Consider the following 8,673-nt stretch of genomic DNA (forward strand, 5'->3'; position numbering starts at 1 on the left):
GCGGAGCACAGGCTCCGGACGCGCAGGCTCAGCGGCCATGGCTCATGGCCCCAGCCGCTCCGTTGCATGTGGGATCCTCCCGGACCGGGGCATGAACCCCTGTCCCCTGCATCGGCAGGCGGACTCTCAACCACTGCGCCACCAGGGAAGCCCTAAACCACTAAATGTTTTTTAATTTTATTTATTTAATTAATTTATTTTTGGCTGCATTGGGTCTTCATTGCTGTGCTCGGGCTTTCTCTAGTTACAGCGAGTGGGGGCTACTCTTCGTTGTGGTGTGTGGGTTTCTCACTGCGGTGGCTTCTCTGGTTGTGGAGCAGGGGTTCTAGGCATGCGGGCTTCAGTAGTTGTGGCACGTGGGCTCAGTAGTTGTGGCACGTGGGCTCAGTAGTTGTGGCACGTGGGCTTAGTTGCTCCACGGCTTGTGGGATCTTCTCAGATCAGGAGTTGAACCCGTGTCCCCTGCATTGTCAGGCATTCTTAACCACTGCGCCACCAGGGAAGCCCTAAACCACTAAATTTTAAAGAGATGTGTTGCACTTCCCTTAATGAAATCATTAAGGACCTCTTAGAGAGAGATGATACCCTGTTTTGTCCAAATTGGTAATGAACAAAATTCATTTTCATATTAAGGCTATGACATAGCTAGGGCAAGGTAAGACAGTAATAACACGTTTCAGGTATATAGTTGTTTGTGGATTATAAAATGTTTTCATATGCATTATTTATCTCACCAGTTCTCCATCATAATCCTGAATTAAGACTCTAAGGAACATAGAGACTCAGTTGCAAAGCAAGATTTAGAACACAAGTCTACAGACATCCATTCCAGTACTTTTTCTAATTATTATGCCAGGTTCTGTCCTCTATTTTATTCTTATAAATGAAGTATAAAGCGCAGGAAAATGTTTTACTTTGGAAACACAATAAATAGGTCAAGGATGAAAGAGATTAAAAATTAAATTCTCTTATGGGACACAGTTGATATTTTCTAGAGTATTCACACTTTATGTTCACTGTCTCATGTAGCCAACAGTTTAACCTACCATTCTTCCTTATAATTACCGCATTGAGTTTCTTATCTCTAGAGCTGAGTCTGGAGATGTAAAGTGAGATCTGGCCTGGAGGAACGGATTTGGAAATCAACAGGTGATAATAAAAAACTTAGGATTAGATGAGATAATCCAGAAAAAAACGTGCTCTAGGAAGAGAATAGAAATAAACCAAGGATGAAAGCCTGGGTGAAAGCAATTAGAAGGGTAGTTGGAAGAAGAAAAGTCTAAAAAACAGAATGAAAAGGAAGAGCAAGAGTGAAAAGAGAAAACCATAAGAAAAATGTGTTCTTGAAACGCAGGGAGTCGAGAACCTCAAGAGGCTGTCAACATCAAAGTCTTCAGAGAGAAAAGTAATTATAAAGAATGGAAAGTATCCATTGGAATTAGCAACAAGACCATCACAGGCAGATTTGGCAGGACTGATGTCACTGGATGTAGTGTCTGTTTTGTGCCCAGCAAGGCTTTTCTGCCCTCATCTGGCAACAGATCACAGCATCTCCCCTCCCTGGCTGTAAGAGGTAGGCATAGGTTCAATAGTAAGCATCTGACCTACTGGGCCAATCTGAACCTTTGCCTGGGATCTTACTGTCTGGAACTAGTGAGGAAAACACCCTTTTTTCTTTTGGATAATGAAAATATTAGAATGAAGTCAAAATACAGAGATATGTAGAGCCGAGAGATGAGCAACATGAAAGACTCTGTGAAAGACTCATCTGTGTTTCAGCCAATGGATCCAGTCATCCCTGATGTCAGCCCTGTCTCCTTCTCCTGAAACTTAATTCTCTTGTCTTAATTCTATGAGCTTCCTCAATGTCCTTCCAATAATTTCCACCGCTTCTCTCTTTTATTTTTTTAGTAACAAAAGAATTAAGATTAATAGGTAGAAGTCAGATTGTAATTGGTTTAAAAATGAAAGATATAAAATACCTCAGAATAACCATAATAAGAAATGGACAGGAACGATATAAATAAAACTGCAAAATTTTACTGAAGAACATAAAAGAAGACTTGAATAAATGGGAAGTCCTACCACATTCCTGGATAACAATGACTATTATAAAGATGTCAGTTCTTCTCAAATTAATTTATAGGTTTAATGCAGCTCCAATCAAAATCCAAATAGGATATCTTTTGGAGCTTGAAACGGTGATTTTAAAGTTGATTAGCTAGCATAAATAGAGAAGAGCCAAGAAATTTTGAAAAAAGACAATTGATGAAGGGAACAGTGAACACCTACTGGGTGCCCTCCCTGACTTAAAGAATTCAATAGGGATGCCTCTGTAATTGTCTCTCCTGTTCAAAGTGATCTTTGCCTCTGGGCACAGTTGATTGGTCCGTGGATATTCTCTCTTTTTCCTAAAGCAACTTTAATAAATTTTTGTTACTTGTAGCTAAAAAAAAGTATTATATGGATTTTCCCCACAATGTATTAAAGTATATTAAAACAGTACATAAAACAGGATACTACTAGCATAAATGTGCATAGCATACCTTTTGAACAGAATAAATAGCCATAAATAGATACCATTACTTATAAAAATGATGTGAATAACAAAGTTGTTATCACATTGTAATGTGCAAAAGAAAAATTATTCAATAAATTGACAAGCTGTGGTAAGTTAAATATGTCAATTTATTTACAACATATGTTAAAATAAATTCCAGGTGTTAAATGTGAAAAGTGTTCAATGTAAGGTAAACAGAGAAATATTAAAACATGTACCTGAAACATAATCAATGTTTGCCAAAGTCTGATTTAAAAGGTAAAAGAATATTTAGGGAACTATTTAAACTATTTACTTGTTCTTGAGCTGAACGAAGAATTGTCTAAGCATAAAATAAATGGGCTAAATCACAAAGGAATCAAAATCAAAGATTTGACTACATGAAAAATTTAAAAGAAACCATCAAAAATTGAGAAGTAGATTACAAAGTAAAAAATATCTGACACACAGTGATTAGCAGTTTAAATCAGGAAAACACTGAAACTTTAATGGAAGAAGGTGCAGCAACAATGTATAGACAAATCTCAGATGCAGAAATATAAATGATCAATATATATGTGAAATGATTCACTGTTAGTAGTTACAAAATAAAACATCAATGACATATCACTTTATTCTACCAAAAAAACAAAGACTCTAAAATATATTAAATTTAAGGCTGATGAGGTTGTTTCAAAATAAGCATAGTCATACCCTCCTATTGAGAGTCGAAATTGGTTTGGGGTTTGTTTTGGGGGGGCGGGGAATAATTGGCAATATATCAAGAACTTTATAAAATGTCCATAGTCCTTTTCCCAAATTCTCCTTCTAGGAACCTAACCTACTATAATTATTAAAGGCACAAATTGTAGCTCCTGCCCTCAAAAGCATAAATATGTGTGAAAACATAAAGCTGACAGCCAGAAGGAAAGGGGAGGGAGGAAGGTGTGGGTGGCATTAAGCCCCTGGTTCTAGTCCTTGAGGTTCTTATAACACTCCTGGTTCGTCAGGACCAGCCTGTGTCCTGATCAAGTGTATTGCAGTAAACTCACTGATCGTTTTTCGGTTTCCCTCTTTGTCTCTCTGTCTCTGTCTGTCTCTGTTTCTCTCTCTCTCTCTCCCTCTCTCTCTCTCTCTCTATATATATATTTCCCCCCCTCCCTTTTGCCTGCTTTTTGCCTAATCCTGCTGTGATTAGATCTCTGTTTAGACATCACTTTTTAATCAAGAAGCCCTGTTAGTTGCTGGTATGGGGCGTTGGCTAAAAAATTTTGTTATGGTTATCTTAGCTTGGGAAAAAGGAGAAAGAAAATCCATGTTGAACATGTTTTGATTTGGAATATACTGTTTTGGGTAAGTGAATTAGAGATAATATTTTACTGGTCAGCAAGACCTGGTCACAAAATATTTTCATTCCTAACATTAAATATTGTTACCGTTAAGTTAGCTATAACAGCAAATCAGTAATATTTAAGCTCTAGCTCCTCTAAGTGGTTCTCAGGATTAAATATAAATAAGCTCATATTTATTTTTAGTTAACTAATTTTTAAATAAATTACATGCAGTAAAGTACACACATCTTAGTGTAGTGTACAGTTTATGAGTTTGACAATTGTATATACCTGGGAAACTAACACCCCAATTGGGATGTAGAATTTTTCCATTACCCCAGATAGTTCCTTTGTGCCTTTTTAGTTAATCCCTCCATGAGGCAGCTGCTGTTCTGATTTCTATCACAATCCATTAGTTTTACATGTTCTTGAATGTCAAAGAAGTAGAATCATATAGCACACACTCTTATATGTTTGACTTCTTTTGCTCAACCTGTTTTTGAGATTCATCCATGTTGTTGTATATGTGAGTAGTTCATCCTTTTTTCTTACCAGTTTTCCAGTGTAGCATATATACAACTTGTTTATCCATTTTATCAACTCTTATGTTGGTAGATTTATAGATTTCCTGTTTATGGCCATTTTAAACATTCCCTGAGATTTCTTTTTTCTTTTTTTTTTTTTGCGGTACGCGAGCCTCTCACTGTTGTGGCCTCTCCCGTTGTGGAGCACAGGCTCCGGACGCGAAGGCTCAGCGGCCATGGCTCACAGACCCAGCCACTGCGCGGCATGTGGGATCTTCCCGGACCGGGGCACGAACCCGTGTCCCCTGCATCGGCAGGCGGACTCTCAACCACTGCGCCACCAGGGAAGCCCGAGATTTCTTTTTGTAAACATATGTTTCCATGTTTCAAATTTAATTAAAAACCTAGAAGTTGAGTAACTGGATCATAGAATAGGTGTATTTTTGTCTTTATTGGAAACTGCTAAACAGTTTCCCGAAGTGTTGATAAGATTTTACACTCTAACTAGAAATGTATGCAAGTTCTAGTTACTCCACATCCACACCAAGATCTGATGTTGTCAGTCCTTTTAATGTTTGCCATTTTGGAAGTATGAAATGGTGTCTCATTGTAGTTTTAATTTGTGTCATCCCGAAGACTAAGGATGTTGAGCACCTTTTCTAGGTTTCTATTCTGGAGTCCTTAGGGTGTGGTCTTCATTCTCATTCTTACAAAATGGCTGCAGGGGCTCTAACTGTCACTCTGAATTGTAGGCTGAAGAAAGAACAAAGAATCCAGGTCCTGAAGTCATGCATCTATTGAGTCTTTCCCAGAAGCCCTGTTTACTGGCTTCTGCTTACATCTCATTGGTCAGAATTATGTCACATGGTCACTCCAATCTGCAAGGAAGGCTGGGAAAGCCTTCGGTTTTAAAAGTGAGTGTTCTGGGTATCTACTGCTGTGCAACGAACCAACTCAAAACTTAGTGGCTTAAAACAAAAACATGTGTTTTTCTCACAAATATGACAATTGGGCAATGCTCATCAGAAATGGCCTGTTTCTACTCTGCCTGACATCCATACAACAGCAGTTGTTGCTGGCTTTCAGCCAAGAAGAGTCACACAGTTGGAACTGTGGTTAGAACACCTACACATGACTTTTTCATGTGGCTGCTTGGCTTCCCACACCATAATGGCTGAGCCCCAAGGGTGAGGGTCCCAAGAGAGACTTAGGTGGAAACCATATTGCCTTTTATGACTTAGGCCTGGAAGTCACACAGCATCACTTCTCTATTCATTGTGGCAAACACAAAAGACTGCTCAGGTTAAAAGGGAGGGGAAATAGAGTCTACATCTTAATGTAAGGGTGGCAGGTTCTGGAAGAGAATGTAGGATCAAAATATTGGTGTGGCCATTTGGGGGAAATATCTGTTACAGCTGGGCATGTTACTTGCCCCCATCCAAAGTGGGGTTCTCTTAACAGAAAAGATGTGGTAAATAGATATTGGGTAAGCAAAGTGAGTTTCTGTCATGTTCTTTACATATATCACATTATAATTGTTTGCTTTGCCACTATACTATAAATCTTCATGAGGGAGCAGTCAGGTTTGTCTGTCTTGCCAATTATTGATTCCTTGTGGCCTAAAGCAAAAAAGAGGTATTTAGGAAATATTTGTCAATGAATGATTATTAAATCAAATAAAAATATAGAGAGATTATCTGTTTTAGAAAATAAACTGTGGTGCAAACATTGGGAAAGAAGGAAAAGATTGACATCTTAAAAGTCAATAACCTACAAAAAGTCTAATAAACATATATGCTAAGGATTAAAATAAATTTTCTCATTCCACCTTTTAAAATAGATCACAGGGCTTCCCTGGTGGTGCAGTGGTTGAGAGTCCGCCTGCCGATGCAGGGGACACGGGTTCGTGCCCCAGTCCGGGAGGATCCCACATGCCGCGGAGCGGCTAAGCCTGTGAGCCATGGCCGCTCAGCCTGCGCGTCCGGAGCCTGTGCTCTGCAACGGGAGAGGCCACAACAGTGAAAGGCCCACATACCACAAAAAAAAAAAAAAGATACTAATATAGCAAAAAAATTAAAAAAAAATTTTTTTAATAAAAATAAAATAGATCACAAAACAAAATATCGCCTTCTCAATTAGAAATCTGTGCCTGAATAAATGGCTGTCTGATTACTATGTGGAAAGAAGTATCTCTTAAAAAGGGATAAAGCATGCTTTGGGGAGATGATCAAGGACTTCTAGACAGTCTGCATGATTGTTGTTTATATTTTTTCAAATTGATTTAGAATACCCAACCGCTGGCCATGATTTGCTACCGCTGGGGACAGCTTAGAGACTGCAACCTCCCTAACCCTTCCTGGATCGGTACTGAGGTCAAGAACTTGCTCGTTGGGTAAGCTTTCTCTTCTTCATCCTTAAATACATTGTTGGTTCAAGTGGCTTAAAATCTTTTCTGACTTATTTTCTTTGATATGTTTAAATCTTTTTATTGTTTTTATAGTTTTATAATCCCTTTCCAGGAGATCTTCAAAGTTCTTTTTTTATTTTGCTAGTCCATTTAAAAACTAGTTTACCATTAACCATGATCTTGCATGGTACATTCCTTAGGACTCTGTGTGACAAACATTCTCCTGCTGTGATCTTTTTTAACATGCAAATCTAATCATGTTAGTCCTTTGCTTGGATTATTTCAGTGGCTTCCCATCAGCACAGAAAAATGTATACTTCTTAGCATGACATATAAGGCCCTTCAGGAGCTGACTCCTCATCTCCCACCCCTGTGCTCCCCTCAGACTGCTGGGCACACCGTGCTCCCTCCTGTCTGTGCCTCCCCACCGCCTCCCTGCCTAGTGTCTTTCCAGGCTGAGAGAAGAATATCTGTTCAGTGTTTCCTCCAGTTTCCCTGCCCCTTGTCCACGGGGAAAAACTCTTACCTTTCAGTCTCATCTGAAGCATTAACTCCTTGTGGACCCCGTTCCTGAGCTCCCCTCACAGATTGGGTGCATTTTCTTGGTCTTGGTCTCCATATATAATCTGAATTAAACTGAAAACCAAAAAAAAAAAAAAAAAACTTTTCTTCATAGCAAGCAGTTTTACACATAATCTCGGTGGAATAAACCAAGCACCATAGTTTCTTTAAATGGCATTTATTATTCTTTCCTCTTCCCATATCTTTTTTGTAGGAGTAGGGAGGTACCAGGGGGAGAAAGGCATCCTCCTCCTTTGCCGGCTCCTTTTGTACTTAGTATTGGCCAAAGAAGGAGCAGACAGGTGGAGAATGGGGATGCTCCTCATGGAAAGCCAAAGTGGAAGAGGTCACTCTTTCTTGGAGTGGCTTCTGAAAGATTTATCCACCCAGCTGGGTGCAGGTGTGATTTGGGAAGTGATAGAAGAAGCTTGGACTCAAGCCCTGCTGATACACTTCCTATCTTCTTCCTGGCTTCCCATCTTCTATCTGCCTCCTTCATCAGCTTTTAGGGTATCCTTCCCCACCTGCCCAGGGGACAACCCACCCATCTTCTCTGTCCTCTGGGCCCCCTGCCTTGATAGAAGGTCCTTTTTAGTGTGGTGCTGCCACAACAAAGCTGTTACGATGATTGAAGGGAAAAGGCCAACAGACAGACAACAGAAGGTTTCTTTAACATCCATGGATACAGAAACAGTCAGACAAAGCAGGAAACAACATAGGGCGCTTGTAGTTGGATTTACAGACTTTTCAGGTTCCCTATTGTGCCCATCGTGAAGAGTGAGACATCTCTTCCATTCTCACAGGGAATTTCCAATCTTCCCTCTGCCTGATTTTCTGGAGACGCCAATTGTCATGTCTGCTCTCCAGCTGCAAGCAATTGATGCAAATTAACCTCAGCACATTCTGGAGTGTTTATTGGGAGACCAAGTGAGCTGATTTTCCCAGTAGACGGTCTTATAACAGCCCAGATTTCAGGTTTGCTTTTGTTCGGTCCATTTCTATGCGTGGTGTTTCCACACTTATTAGGGTTATCCCTGCATCATTGTGAGGGACATAGCATGTTAGTAGCAAGGGGTCTGGAGTCAGATCACCAGGGCTTGAATTTTAGGGTGATCATTCATTCTGGTTTTCCCAGGACTGAAGAGTTCCATGGAGATGCAGGACTTGTCAGTGGATACTTCTGGACAAACCAGACAGTGGGTCACCCTAGGCCTTTGCTACTTACTAGCTGTGTGAACTAACTTCCACAAAGTATTTAACCTCTCAGGGCCTCAGATTGCTCAGGCCTAGAATGGAGGTAATAATAATATC

The sequence above is a fragment of the Mesoplodon bidens genome (assembly GCF_964165515.1).
Source record: "Mesoplodon bidens genome assembly, chromosome: 6".
Lineage (NCBI taxonomy): Eukaryota > Metazoa > Chordata > Mammalia > Artiodactyla > Ziphiidae > Mesoplodon > Mesoplodon bidens.